The 15447-nt window shown below is 46.9% G+C and overlaps 1 protein-coding gene across 1 annotated transcript in view; it reads right to left on the bottom strand.

Annotated features, from left to right (window-relative positions):
• Nucleotides 1–14422, bottom strand: part of RFTN1 (raftlin, lipid raft linker 1) — a 193654-nt gene extending 179232 nt beyond the window's left edge. Inside the window, 1 exon segment of the mRNA XM_047737591.1 lies at nt 14102–14422. The gene's annotated coding sequence lies outside the window, so the exon portion shown is untranslated.
• Between the last annotated feature and the right edge of the window lie 1025 nt (nt 14423–15447).

A 15447-nucleotide genomic window follows, 5' to 3' on the forward strand; every position in this document is an offset into this window, starting at 1 on the left:
TTCTCTAGGGTAACACCTAGAAGTGGGATTGCTGGGTTGGTGGTAAGTGCAGGGGTCCTGTTAATGAATAAGACTTCTCTTTCCACATTCACGGTGGGCAGATGCTGACCGCAGGAGAGGCATGATGGAAGGTGAGACCTTGTGAGACACTGACCGATTAGCCCCTCTACCTCCTGCTCACTCTAGACCATCAGCTCCCTGGGTGGAATCATGAGAACCCTGCTATTCCTGGCTAATTCTGCTTTCCTTGTCTGTTTCTGTAAAGGGCAGATGCTTGTGTGTGATGAGATTCTCCCGCTGCTTCAACCCCCACAGCTCTGACCTTCCATATTCCTACAGTCACCCCACATTGATACCTAATGTAAATCAAGTTACTCATTTGATGTGTGAGTGGATCGCTGGATTAGCTTTGATTACCTGACAGTCATATGGCAGGCTTTTCTGTTTCTACCTCTGTCATCCCAGAATACATCCCTGCACCCATGTGTATGGGTCTCTCTAACATCGAGGGACAAAGAAAAATCTTCCACGTATTCTTCAAACGTAAAGCAAAAAGAGGAGGTCTTTCCCCTTTCCTGTGGCGAGACAGTAGGGAGAGAGCCAAAATAAACGTATAGTTCTCTAGCAGAAATCAGCTAAAAGTAATGAGGAACTGGATGCTGATTATGGAGGAAAATAAGGTAATTACGGGAGGTTGAGACCCTGGCTGCAAGGAAAGGACATGAGAGACTGCAAATGACCAGAAAGCAGAGGGCCCTCAGATGGTGATGTTCTGGAAAATCAGTTCTCTCCAAATCAAACCCAGCGTGAGGCATATCTTTGCTACAAGGTGGCCCCGCTTCATGCAGAAACTGTGAGCTCCACACTAGAGGGAACTTCTCCAAATTCATGCATACATGCATGCATTCATTCAGCCCACGTTCACTAAGGTCTGCTTTAAATCAGGCCCCCGATTAGAAAAGATAAAAATGGGAAGACCAGGCCCTGCTCTGAAGCAGATTGGAGGTGAAAGGAGGAGAAAGACAGTGAACAGATGTATGCGGTGCCGTGGGGCGGGCTGTTCTGGAAGTCTGGACAGCCCCTGAGATGTACAGAGAAAATCCCCGGATTTGAAATAGACAGGAATATGAAATAGACAGCACGTTGCCACAGACCTGGTTCCAGAAGAAGCTAATCAGCAATGCGACATGATACCCTGTGTCATTGTCAATTTTGAAATCCTTACATTTTAATTTTAAGTATTTCTGATTTGTTTCTGAAATGCTTCCCAAGATGCTCGTAAAACACTGGAAAACCACTCGAAAAAGGATCACTTCCTTAAAAGATTATTTTTCAGCTAGCATTTCTAAAACTTCAGTTTAAAGGTTCATTTTTACTCTCAACGATCATACGTGCATTTAAATAATGGGAGCAATAAATGTAGTTATATTTCCAAATACAAATTAGTTCATTAAGAGTGAGTCTTCATTTGCCACACTTGCTACTAATCCGTGGCAGACTGTAAAGCTAATTTTAACAATTGCCAACAGCTCATGACAAGCAACCAGAGATGGGGCAATTATAGGCAATGATGCCGGATCAGCTGGCAAACTCATTTTTTTTTCGTTTTTTTTTTTAAAGATTTTATTTATTTACTTGACAGAGAGAGAGCGAGGTCACAAGGAAGCAGAGGGGCAGGCAGAGAGAGAGGGGGGAAGCAGGCTCCCCACTGAGCAGAGAGCCTGATTCGGGGCTTGATCCCAGGACCCTGAGACCATGACCTGAGCTGAAGGCAGAGGCTTAACCCACTGAGCCACCCAGGCACCCCAGGCAAACTCATTTTTTATTTCTTCATTCAAATCCCGTGTTTAAAGCCTCGAGCGTGTTTATTATATCACTCAGTCACCCAAAGTAAGAACTGATGATCCAGATGAAGACGTTTTTACCCAGAAATGTAAATGAAAACTTGAGAATTCAAATGGTATCAAATCTTGATATCCTACAAACATAGTCTAAGACAGAAACCCAAGGATAACTAAAATGTACCCACTGACAGACTGGGCAAAGTAGGTGAAGGGGATTAAGAGGTACAAACTCCCAGTTATAAAATAAGAAAGGCAAAGAGATGAAAAGTACAGTCCAGAGTATAGTCAGTAATGTTGTAATAACATTGCACGGTGACACTACACTTATTGTGGTGAGCACTGAGTCATGCCTAGAACTGTCGAATCACTGTGTTGTAACAGAAACTAATATAACATTGTACAACTCAGTTCAATAAGAAAATTTACCTGTTTTTTTAAAGATTTTTTAAATTTATTTGACAGACAAAGACACAGCTAGAGAAGGAACACAAGTAGGGGGAGTGGGAGAGCTTCCTGCCAAGCAGGGAGCCTGACGTGGGGCTCAATCCAGGACCCTGGGATTATGACCTGAGCCAAAGGCAGACGCTTAACCCAGTGAGCCACCCAGGCACCCTGAAAAATTTACCTGTTTAAAGTATTCCTGAATCAATGCCAAGGATAAAGAACAATCTATATGAAACAGTATTATCTGTATGGTGCTACTTTTTCTAATTGAGTGCATATATATATATATATATATACATATATATATACACACACACACATATTATTATATATTACATACGTATTCTATGTGTGTATATATATGTATATGTGTATACATATATGTATGTGTATATATATACATACACATGCATTCTCTTTGTATCTGGCAAGACATAGACCACAGTGTTCTCAGAAATTTCCTCCAGGTCATGAGATTATGGGTGACACTCTCTTTATGGTTTTCTCAAGTTTTCTGTGCCGCACATACATTATTTCTTCATTGAAAACAATAAGAGGTAAGATAGCCAGCCCCTAAGACAACCTTCAGTAATCCTCGCAGCATTCACAGGTGGTCCCCGCCCACAGTGACTAGGGCTGACCTGTGGGGCCAGGAGGGCGCTGCAGAAATGATGAGTGTGATTTCCAAGGCTGGGTTACAGCAGCATTGTGCGTTCTGCATTACTCTCTCCTGGATCCCTCACTCTGGGGACAGCCAGCTGCCACAGTATGAAGACAGTCTATTAACCCTGTAGAGAAGTCCCAGGACAGGGAACTGAGGCCTCCACCCAACAGCCAACACTGCTGCTTAGCTCAACACCCATATGGAACCAGATCCATCACCTGCAGAATGGCCTCCAGCCCAGCCAGCATCTTGACCCAACCTCTTGAGGCACCCCAGGTCAGAACCACCCAGCTAAGCTGCTTCTGGATTTCTAACCCACAGAAACTCTCTGAGATAATAAATGTTTACTGTCATTCCTGGCTGCTAAGATCCAGAGTAATTTGTTACACAGCAAAAAATAAGGAATACAAGGGGTATTTACATTTCCAAAGGAAAACACTTGCTTACTATCCCCTCCCCCCACATCTCAGTCGGGGTCTGATCCAGACCACCTGTCTGCCTTCCCAGAGTCCCCATGATAAACACCTTTAATCAAACACAGCTCCCTTTCAGAAGAATCTGCTGCTCAAAGCGTGGTTCTCAGACCAGCAGCACCGGAATTCCTGGGAGCCTGTGAGAAATCCAGAATCACAGGCCCTCCTGAGCCTGCTGAGCCAGAAACTACATTTAATGACAAGTGATTCACTGAAGTTTGAGCAGCAGTAAAGTATGAGAAACGCTGGGCCATCTGTGGCACTGGTCCTCCAACCTTGGTTGCATATTGGAATCATCTGGAGAGCTACTTAAAGATCCTGATGCCTAGGCATTTGGGGGGTAGGGCCTGATCACCAGAATTTTTGAAAACCCCAGGTAATTCTAACTGACAGCCAGGGTTGCAAAGCAATAATTTAGGAGCAAGCTCAGCTTTCCCTCTCTGAACTCTGTATAGTCTCAGATCCTTCTTAAGTCTCCTAGCCAGGGCTAAGAACCCCAGTCTAGAACATGGCCCTACTGACCCCCTTGATACCCCACCCCTATCTCTTGAACTTCTTTGTACCTCAGATGCCCTCTTCCCACCTCGCTGCTGTCCTTCCAAACACAGGTGCACCCCTAAATTTCTATCCCCGCCCTCCTTCTCTCTCTCTTAAAATCATTCTCAGTATAGGGGCACCTGGGTGACTCAGTTGGTTGAGCATTTCAGGTCAGGTCATGATCTCGGGGTCAGAAAACTGGGTCCCAAGTTAGGCTTTGTGCTGAACATGGAGTCTGCTGGAGATTCTCTCCCTGCCCCACTGCTTCCCACCCCTTTCATGTTCTCTTTCTTTCTAAAATAAATAAATGAAATCTTAAAACAAAATCATTTTCAGTATAAGCCACTTCAGATATACAGATGAGGACAGAAAATGAGATATCTATGTACCCACCACCAAGATTTAACAAATGCTTACATTTTACTTTATTTGCTTCACATCTTTTATTTTTGAAGAAATGAGACTTTTTAGATGCAGCCCCCGTGCCCTTCCTTTCTCCCCCCTTCTGTCCTTGCTTTTATTCTTCCACAATCTACCTGTGACACCCACAACAATACATGACAGAGGTTTGAGACATTCCACTTCCTAGCACCTATAGCGTCACGGCACCCCTAGGCTAAAAGCAATACTTATAGTTCCACTTATTAAGTAGTTCAGTCTAAACAACATAATAATTATTTCTGTCCAAACAACTTATTAGCCTTTGGGGAAAAAAACAGTGCATAAAAATTGAAAGAATAAACCTTTTTCTTTCATTCCTGAGTCACAAGCACTAGCGGGCTGTGTGCATCTCTTGGGCACCGCACAACTTCTCAACCCTTGGAATCATGCTGGACACCACCACTTTCCTTTCCTGTTCGTGGTTTCTTAGCAACCACCCAAAAGGCGCGGCACAGAAGTATGACGTCATCAAAAGGAAGGCGGAGCCGTCTAACGTTGGTACTGAGAACTACCCCAAGATGGCAGGCAATGTGTTGTCTAACACATCAAGTACCACGTTCCCCTCAGAAATGTAAAAAGAAAAATAAACGCCCTTCTGCCCCGCTTCCATGAGTTTGCTGTGGCGCCTTGGGGTGCCTTTGTAATGGAGTTTGGGAACCTCCAATTGTGGTATTGTTGAGTATACTCAAGAAAGTTACATAAATACTATAGTTTCCCCCTTAGCCCTCATATCCCCTCATGGGCCCTGCTTTACCGGCTCTGGGCAAACACCTTCCAGTCTCCTTCCCAGGCTGGTGAACTCCAAGTGAATATGCCCCAAGGACCCTTTTCAGCATCTTCACCCAGAACTTTCCTGAAATTCCTGATGAATATGCTCCAAAGAGAACTCAACGCCTGGCCCATCAAGACCTGTTCTTCCTCCCGTGTTCCTTGCTTCTGAGGGTAGTACCCCTGTCCTTGCAACATCTAGGCTCAAAACACCAGGCATCAGCCTGCTCCTGCCACTGTTGTCGCCACTACAGCTGGCCTGGTGTTGGGTGCTCGTGGAGGCCCTTACATCCACCACTTCATTGTCCATGCCAGCCCACCCTCTTACGACCTCAAAGGCCTTCCTGCATCTGGCTTCCCTTGGTCTCTTGCCCACTAATTCTTAGCATAGGCTAATTCCACATTAACCATTCTGTGCCACACAAGTGGCTCAAAGAGCATAAGAAACAGACACCACCCAGTTTGGAGTCCTTCACCTCAACTTCACCCCCAACCCACTTCCTCCCCGGTCTCTGGCTGTTCCTCTTCATGTACCCTGGTGTCAGGTGTAGGAAGCCAGTGCTCCCTTTTGTACACACTGATCACTCTCCAGACACCATTCCTTTACCTCCAGTGCAACCCCAACCTGACACTTTCCCTTCCATCTCAACCCTCTGTATTAGGGTTTCCAGAGAAACAGAACCAGGAGGACAGTGTGTGGATAGATATCTATATATAGAGAAGGCAGGGCAGATTTATTTTAAGAAACTGACTCATGTGACTGTGGGAGCTGGCCAGTCAGAAATCTACAGGCAAGGCCAACAGGTCAGAGACCTAGAGAAGTGCTGATGTTACAGTCTTAAGTCCTAAGGCAGTCTGGAGGCAGGATTCCTTCTTCCTTGGGAGACCTCAGTGTTTTCTCTTAAGTCATTCAACTGATTAGGTAAGGCCCACCCACACTATGGAGAGTAATCTGCTTTACTTGAAGTCTCTTGATTTAAATGGTAATCATGTTAAAAAAAGAAAAATAACCCACAGCAACACCTAGACCTGTCTCACCAAAAACTGAGTACCCTAGCCTAGTCAGGTTGAAACATAAAATCACCCATCACACTCACCTTTATTAAGCACCTACTGCATGCAAAGCACTATTGTAAATGCTGAGGATACCAAAGTGATGCAAAAGACCACCACCACCACCAACAACAACAAAGGAACAACCCTGCCCTGAAGGATCTTGCCTTCAGGAATAGATAAACAGACAATACACAAATAAAATAATACAGGAAATTCAATTTTAAAGAAATAAAGAAAAGGCAGGGAGGAAGGAGAGCAAGTACAAGGGAAGACAAGGGAATACTTAAAAACAGGATGATCAGGGAAGGTCTCACCCAGAAGGTAATGTCAAAAAGAACATGGGATGAGGGGGATGGTGTACCTGGCAAGGTGGCAGCAAGTGCAAGTTTCCAGGACCTGCCTAGGGGAAAAAGGGAGTAGCTGCAGGGGGCACACAAAATCAGAGTGGCATGGTGAGGCAGGTTGTGTGGGCTGTGCAGATGGCGGTAAGGACTCTGACTTTACTCTGAGATGGGAGCCCTGAGTGTTTCAAGCCAAAGGCAGACATGACCACTCTGGCCATGACTGTGGAAATGGGGAGACCAAATAGTAATGGGTTATGAGCAATGGGCAAGTTCTGGATATATTTTGAAAGTATATTTTCATGAAATTTATTGGTAGTTTGGCGTGAGAAAAAGAGGGCATCCAAGACAAATCTAGGGCTTGTGACCTGAGCAACTGGAAGGCTAGAGTGGCCCCCTTCCAAGCTGGGGATGGCTATGGGAGGAAGACAGGAGATTATTTTAGATGTGTTAACTCCATTGGGTAGACATGTGGGATGGGCAGTTGCAGAGACCAGTCCTGAGCTCCAGAGAGAGCTCTGGAGGTTTTGGTATTGCCTCACCTGCTCATGTGACAGCTAACTTCCTAAAGGTAGCAATCATGTCTTCTTCGTCTCCAACAGCAGCTATCCCAACGCCCCATCCCAATAGATGCACATTTATTTATTTATTTATTTATTGAGAGAGAGAGAGAGAGAGTGCGCATGAGCAGTGGCAGGGGTAGAGAGAGAGGGAGAATCTGAAGCAGACTCCATGCTGAGCATGAACTCTGAGGTAGGGCTCGATCTCATGATCCTGAGATCATGACCTGAGTCAGAATCCAGAGTCGGATGCTCAACTGACTGAGCCACCCAGATGCCCCTAGATGCACAATAAATACCTACTAAATCAACATCCTACAGGACTAGGACAGACACTTATTATCTGGTAAAGGATGGACATTCTGGAGTATTTGGGAAATCAATGTGCTCTTCTTCAGAGCATAGCACAAGGATTGGCTGCATGGGTTCTGGAGCCAGACTACCTAGGTTCAAATCCCAGCGTCTCTACTTTCTAACTGTGTGACCTCGAGAAAGCTGCTCAACCTCAGGTTTCCCAATTATAATATGGGGATACCCCCAAAATCCACTGACAGGGTGAGGATTAAATAAGTTAACACTGAACAGGGCTTAGAAGAGCTCTGATACGTAGAAAAAGTAGTATAAAGGTTAACTATTATTAGAAATACTACCAGTATTACTTGTTATCCACTTTAAAGACTTCTTTTGACCTGCCTATGGCCATAATTATACCCGTCTACAAACGGTGCTTATATGGGATCCCAAGACAGTGGAAAAAGGTCCAAAACCCTCTCTAAGTTACAGAAGTGTTTAAATGAACAACCTGATTTCTTGTGCTTTATATTTCCAAAATTTGGCAATACATGATTCAGTCACATTCCATTCACCAGAGTTTGTGATTAACCAACTCTCTCCTTATCCAACTTTATGAATGAGGTCTATTACAGTAATTTCTTCAAACTTGGGAATTTGGGAACTATTCCATAAAACCTGAAGGGTTCCTCAGGAAATATTTCCTCGGGGTGAAATACAAAGTAGGAAATTTCAAAACACATACACACACACACACAGTCATGTACACATGAATGGAAGCTGATAATCCTCTGCAAGAAATAAATGCTGACAGTCAAGGGGGCCTGACTATAGAAAAACAAAATGGGACATTTTGAGAAAGTTGTCATTGAAAGAGCAGCTGGCTTCCTGATTGAAAAAATGTGGAAACATCCAATACAGTTTCATAAAGTCACTTCACAGTTGGTCTGGGCACCTGGGTGGCTCAGGTGGTTAAGTATCTGCCTTAGGCTCGGGTCATGATTCCACCGTCCTGGGATCGAGCCCTGCATAGGGCTCCCTGCTCAGCGGGAATAAGCTTCTCCCTTCCTTTCTGCCCCTCCCCCCACTCATTTTTTTCTCTCTCTCTCGAATAAATACATAAAATCTTTAAAAGAAAGAAGGAAAGCGTTGCTCAGTATCAGACGAGCTGGGCAAAACACAGCTGACGTGGACTTTGCACCACTGGCTGGTGTTGGTGCCCCATAACACCTGAGGGCTGAAGTCCCCTCTCCTTTGAAGCACAGAAGAGGGGCAAGCCAGGGCACCATATGAGCCACCCCGCCTCGTCCTGTGCAACCAGGACATGGATGCTGCTGGGCCCCCTCCTGCACTCCCCACACACCACAAGGGCAGTCAGACCCAAGAAAACTCCAAAGCAAAGCCCTCGATACCCCAAATAGTGTCTCCTCCATCTCTGTCTTGGCAGGTAGCCATCAGGCATAGAATGTGACCTGATTTTCTAGCTCTTTGGTTTTGGCCCCGCTGAGAGCCAATTCTTCTTCCTCAATTCAGCCCAGGTGGGGAGTAAGTCACACAAATGCATATTTAAAAGCTCAACCAAATTCTTATTTGGAGAGCAAGGAATTAACAGGGCTCAAGCAGTGGCCATCACTTGCCTGCTGTACCAATCTTTTCACAGAAACCATTCTGGTAAAATATGCAATGATAATAACGAAAGCCCCTTTGCGGGCCCAGGACCAAAGGGAAACTTAAATTCATGTCAAAAACTGAATGTGAATGGGAGGAAAGATCACACACATGCAAAACCTTTAAAAGGTAAACATAAAAGAAATGTCTGGCTAAATGTTCCTCTTTGTCAGTGAAAAAAGAGCCTAAGCCTTAGCCAAGTGTGTTGCCCATTCTTCGATGAAGGAAAAGAGAGAGACGCTTACTATAGGGCAAGCAAGACTTTCAGCCATGATGAAAATACTCCACCTCCGCAGTATCCAAGGCCTGGGCCAATAACCACATGTGGCTCTAGGGCACCTGAAATGTGGCTAATGGGACTGAGGAGCTGAAATTTTTATTTTCTTTCATTTTAATTCATTTTACATTGAAATGTACATGGCCATGTGTAGGTGGTGGCCAAGGGGCGGGACTGCTCAGCTAGGACACTTAACAGCTGGCAACGTTTTTCTTTTCCTCCAGTGAAACTAAAATCACAGCCAACCAACAGTGTTTTAAATTATCACCAAAATACTTGGTATCTCAATACAGGCCCTGGCTGCCCCAAACTCAGAAAACTTAGATGGAAGAAAGTGATTCGGGGGTGTCATTTCTTGCCGTGCGGTTGTGCCTCTCCAGTTTTGGTGTCTGTCACCCCATGGATTCATGTATTTGGAAATCTGTGCTTGTAGACGTAGTCTCATTTGCGAAACCAGAACGTCACGGTCTCTTCCCTATGTCTAGGAAACATGAAAAAGTGAACTTAAGGCAAATTACTTAACCTCGCTAAGCTTCAGTTTCCTCAAGGCTAAAGTGCAGATAAGAGTAGTACTCGCTTCTCCTGAGGATTAAATTCAAAGAATGCATGTAGAGTGCCTAACAGTGCCAGGCTAAGGGTAAGCACTGGGAAAGTGGCAGCTATAATTATTATTTTGTTAATAACAATAGTGAAATCTGCAATAAAATAAGAACAGTGCTACTAAAATAGAAGTGGACAGCCGGCAGGTTTTCCTAGGCCGAAACACTATGAACTTGTTTCCAAGGCTACGGTGAAGTACAATACCCGTGAAATATATCTTGGGGACATCTCGGCACTCACAGTCAACCCCCAGATGGGCAATCACCCAGTCAGGCACCACGAGTCACCAGAATCATTCAGCTGAGACTTACTGAGTGCCTACTCTGTGGCAGGCACTGTCCTAGGCTGTCAGATCACAACCGTTTCCAAACACAGTGCAAAGACTCGAGACTCTGTGCCATCTGTCATCTGACCCCACTGAGACACTTTGGCCAGATGCAAATATTTCATTCTAGGGTCCCACGCAATCTGGGAGGCTCCATTCCTGTTTCCTGAATCATCCAAGGCCAGGTTCAGCTGCTGGTCCACGGAACGGGACCAAAGGGTAAGGGGACCTGAGGGGACCTGGCCTGTTTTCTCAGCCAGGACCACGAGAGCATGTCGACAGGTCATGTTTCTCATTGACAGGCCAAATCACTTTAACAGCAGAGCTGGTTTCTGAGCCTTCAAAAAACCAAATCTGATTTGCCTCACAAAGCAAACACAACCCGGTTTCAGCAGCCAGCTGCGCAAGCCGGTTAAGTCCAACGGGAATCTCCTCCACCACGTTCACATCAACCAGACTAATACGTCAGAAATCCCCCAGGACAAGCTAGCAGAAGTGTGGTGGAATTCTGTGGGTTTGGGAGTTATTTTTCCTTTATATAGAAAGTACTCAATCAATCTTCTTTCACAACCAAGGGTACATTACCCTGTGGAATTCCCTTCTCTGAAGATCTCAACAAGTAAAATATTTGTCTGATCATCTGTAATAATTTAAGTGTGAATTCACTTACTGGCAGAGTTAGAGATTTCTCACAACTCCTCCACCTATAAAAAAGCAACGTGCTTTGGACTGTCTAAGGTATCCAATTGCTGTACCCCGCTAGCCCAGAAACACTGGTCAAGCCATGCCCTTGACTTTGGGACAGGAAAACAGGGTTGTTGTATCTGGAATCTCTTACTTGTATTCTTTGCTGGTAGGGCCACAAAAATTGTACAACCGTGTTGGGGAAAGACCCAGCAGCTTCTTATAAGGTTCACATATACCACTTCTGTGACCTAATGATTCTATTTCTAGGCATTTACCCATGAGAAATGAGAACATATGTCCCTAGGAAGACTTGTACACAAATATTCATAGCAGCTTCATTTACAATACTTCCCCAAAACTGGGACTAACTCATGTGTCCATCAATGGGAGGAATATATTAACAAACTGTGGTATGGACATGTCCTGGAATATATAATTCAGCAATTTAAAAAAAAACAAAATACTGATAGATACAACATGGATGAATTCTTAAAAATATGGCAAATGGAAGAAGCTTTACACGATACTATAAAACACCATTTACAGGAATTTAAGAACAGACTAAACTAACAGTAAAAAATAATCAGCAGTCATTGCCACTGAGGAGGCAGGGACGGACTGGAAATGGGGATGAGGAACTTTCTGAGGTGATGGTAATATTCCCTATCTTGATCACAACTAGGGTTACACAGGTGTACACATTTATCAAAACATTATGCAAATATTACTCTGAAGATTTGTGCATTTCACTCTATGCATATGCATTTTACCTTAAGACAATCATGAACATATATTGAACTCTGAATAATAAAATGTGCACTGAAACATTAAGGAGTGACCTGTGTCAATGTCTATAATTTACTTTAAAGTGCATAAAACAATAAGTTGAGATTTACTGATGGATGGGACTTAAGTTGGGACTTAAGATGGACAGAGGGATGAACAGATCGACAGATGCGTAATAAGGCCAGTACTGCTAAATTACTCTCTAGATATGGGTATTTGAATGGTTACTGTTCTTGCAACTGTTTTTTTTAAGTTTTTTTATTATTATTATTTATTTGACAGAGAGAGACACAGCGAGAGAGGGAACACAAGCAGGGGGGAGTGGGAGAGGGAGAAGCAGGCTTCCCACTGAACAGGGAGCCTGGTGCCGGGCTTGATCCCAGGACCCCGGGATCATGACCCAAGCCGAAGGCAGACGCCTAATGATGGAGCTACCCAGGTGCCCCTATTCTTGCAACATTTTTATATTTTTAAAAATGAGATAGGTGGGGAGTCATAATACCCTCTCCTTGACCCCCCCCAAGTTAGAAATTTGGCAAGACACCCACGCCCACCAAACCATGGGCCCATATAGTTTCAATTCTGCAGAAAAGTGAAGATTGGAAGAACACAAGAAGCTTTACAGGAACTCCCATCACTCATGCCAAAGATTTTCTGCCTGTTTCCCTACAGACAAAGCAATTATTTGAATGGAAGCCAAAAATTCCTGCTCAAGAGGGAGAAAAAGAACTCATTCCTAATTTGTTCTCTTTCAATTCCTGCACCAATCTATTAGCTAACTGCATAACACTCCACTTCCATTTGCCCAGTGTCCATTAAGCCAAAAGACTAACAAAGAAACACCAACCCAGGGACTTGATACACAGAGGATGAAGTCCCAGTTCTCAGGACCAGAAACCCTGCTGAAGGCAAAAGAGGATGCAGAGTCAGCCTGAGGTTAAAGTGATTTCATTGAGGTTAGCACACACGCACGCACCAAAGAGCCCCAAACAGTTTGTTGCTTAACCCCTCTGTGGGGTTTGGTGACATCTGGGGTCACTTGAATTTCATTGGGAATTCAGCTGTTCAGAGGTACGAATTGGAATCCCGGCAGCCAGGGACACGTGGGATGCTTAGTGTGCCCTACCCACAGGCCCAGAGGTGGCTCACATTAAGCCCGCCTTCCTTCCTGGCAGGGCCTCACTTATCCTGAGATGACACACGATGGCAGGGGCTGGAAGACGCCTGGCCTGACTGTGCACCCAGCATCTGAAAACAGCTGTACCAATTACAAGAAAGGACTATTGCCTGAAACCCAGGGCAGGCACTCAAATTAGGCTTTTGTGCAAGACTTAAAATATATACATACATACATTTTGTTTAAGTCCCCCAATAAACTCACTGCCACCACCCAGTGTCCCCGGGGAACACCCACAACCACACGGGGCAGCTAAGCATGATCAAACAGGAGGCAGCAGGGAGCGTGCCTGAGTCTAGCACTTTTGGCTTCCACGTGGTTCTGGATGCCAAGACCGCGATATATCCTGGGTCAAGGGCACAAGCCCTGGTCCGGGGAGGTGGGGGAGTGTTGCGTGCCTGACAATCAGGTTTTCTGAAATGTACACCGCCACCACCCCACCTTGGCCCAAGACCTACCCTGGCGTCCCTTGAGCCTGGGAAAGTGGGTTAGGACAAGTAAAAAAATCCCCTTACGGAAGGAGAGATGCCCTTTTCAGTGCCGAAGACTCCCCGCGCCCAGAGTCTCTGTGCCTCCGGTGGCTGCGGCGCTTCATCAGGACGCGCGGCAGGTCTGCTCCCATCTATCCAGCACCCCTGCGCCACCAACAAACCCACCTCCCAGGGCGCACGCAGAAGGGCAGCTAGAGCCTCCCAACTCCCCACCCCACCCAGCCTCGCGCCATCCTGAACCCGCACTTCGTGTCCAGCTCCTGTCTGATCTTTGCCAAGGACCCCCTGCAGTTGTGTCCCAGACCCACCTGTAGCCTCAAAGCTTCCCCTCTGCTTCTCTCTTTGGCGCCGCGAGCCTGCAGAGCCCACGACCCCTGACAAACTGCTCTAGGTGCCTCTCCCCATAGCGTGCCAGGGACGATTTATCCGCCCCCCCGCCCCCCCAAAAAGTTGGCCAAGACCGCTGTGTGCTGTGGATCGGCGCCGACCCTATCCAACCCGGGCTGGGGATGTGGTTGGGGGCGGGGGGGCGGTGGCCCTCTGGCAACCGCGGCAACCTGCAAGGAGGCGCCACGCGGGTCTCCTCCAGTCCACCGCGGTCCGGGTCCGCGGGGCCAGATGGCACGGCCTGTGCCTGCCTACACCCCAGGTCCTGCCGCGCGCTCACCTACCGTTCGGGACTGGCTGAGGAGAAGGCGCTGGCGCGGGCTGCCCGAGACAGCGTATTCCGTCCCGGGAGGAAAGTTTGTGCCATACAGCGCAGGCGGCGCGGGGAAGGCGTGGGCGCCAGTGGGTGGGGGCGGGAAACGGCGGCGCTGCGCGGCGCGCTCGGGTGTCCGTCCCTCCCGTGATCTGTGCGTCCGTCCCTCCGCGGAGCCCGCGGCCACCGCGCTCCCGCTCGCTGCGCCCTGAGCCTGGCGCGCTCCGGCTCCAGCCCCGACGCGCCCCCGCCGCCGCCGCGCGTCCGCCGGCTACACTTCCTCTTCCTCTGAACTCATGTGCAAAATATGCTGCGCTGCATCTTCGGGGGAGCCGCCAGCCCCTGACTGCCGCCTCGGGAACAGCGAGCCCGCCCCGCGCCCCTGGGCGCCCTCCACCCCCTCGACGCCCTGCGCCGCTTCCTCCACGAGGCGGGCCACCTGCGCGCCGCACGCGCCGCACCCCGCGGGCTACCTTTGCTGCCCCTCTGCGCACAGGTCGGAGGCTCAGTGATCCATTCTCTCCACCCCTCCTAACCACGGGTGTGTATGGCGGGAGGGCACGTAGGGCACCTAGCTGGGGTGCTGGATGGTGACTGCCACCAAGGGGCTGAGGGTGTGGGAGGATAATTGAGAGTGGACAGTTCCTCCTCCCCATTCCACAGGTGTCCCTCCACCCCATCTAAGTTATTTATTGAGTCAGTGATTAATGAGAGGGATAATGCCACCGTCTCCTTGCCACGCCCCATTCCACCTACTTCAGGTGGCCAGAAGGTTTGAGATCTGGGGAACCATCTTGGACTGAAACTTAAGGTTGCCCAAGGGGACAATTACATAAATAAAGCACCAAGGCAGGGCTGACTTGGTAAAGTGAAAACATAAGGCAGAGAGCCCATTAAAAAGTATTTTTTTTCTCAGAACTTTTTAAACAAGACAAAATTACAATGTAAGGGTTAAAAGCAGGAATCCTAAAGCCAGTTGGGGTTGCCCTGGCCTCTATACTTACTCCCTGTGTGATCTGGGTAAGTGCTTTAACTGCTCTGGGCCTGTTCCCTCAATTGTTAAATAGCACTTCCTCCTGGGTTTTGCTTAGGAAGCACTCTATAACTTAGCTATTATCATCGTTATTATTAATATTATAAGAGGACCACAACAAGACAGCTGACATAATCTAATTAATTATCTACATTTTCTCGTTGGGCAAAGAGGGGGCCTTAGGCATTGGAGCCCAGAGAGTAGTGGGCTGGTTTTGGGCCCCATTGGTTTTTTAATGAGGTCCTTCTGGTACTAATAACCACCCCCCAGAGGTTAAGGAAGAG

The sequence above is a fragment of the Lutra lutra genome, chromosome 1, assembly GCF_902655055.1.
Source record: "Lutra lutra chromosome 1, mLutLut1.2, whole genome shotgun sequence".
Taxonomy (NCBI): domain Eukaryota; kingdom Metazoa; phylum Chordata; class Mammalia; order Carnivora; family Mustelidae; genus Lutra; species Lutra lutra.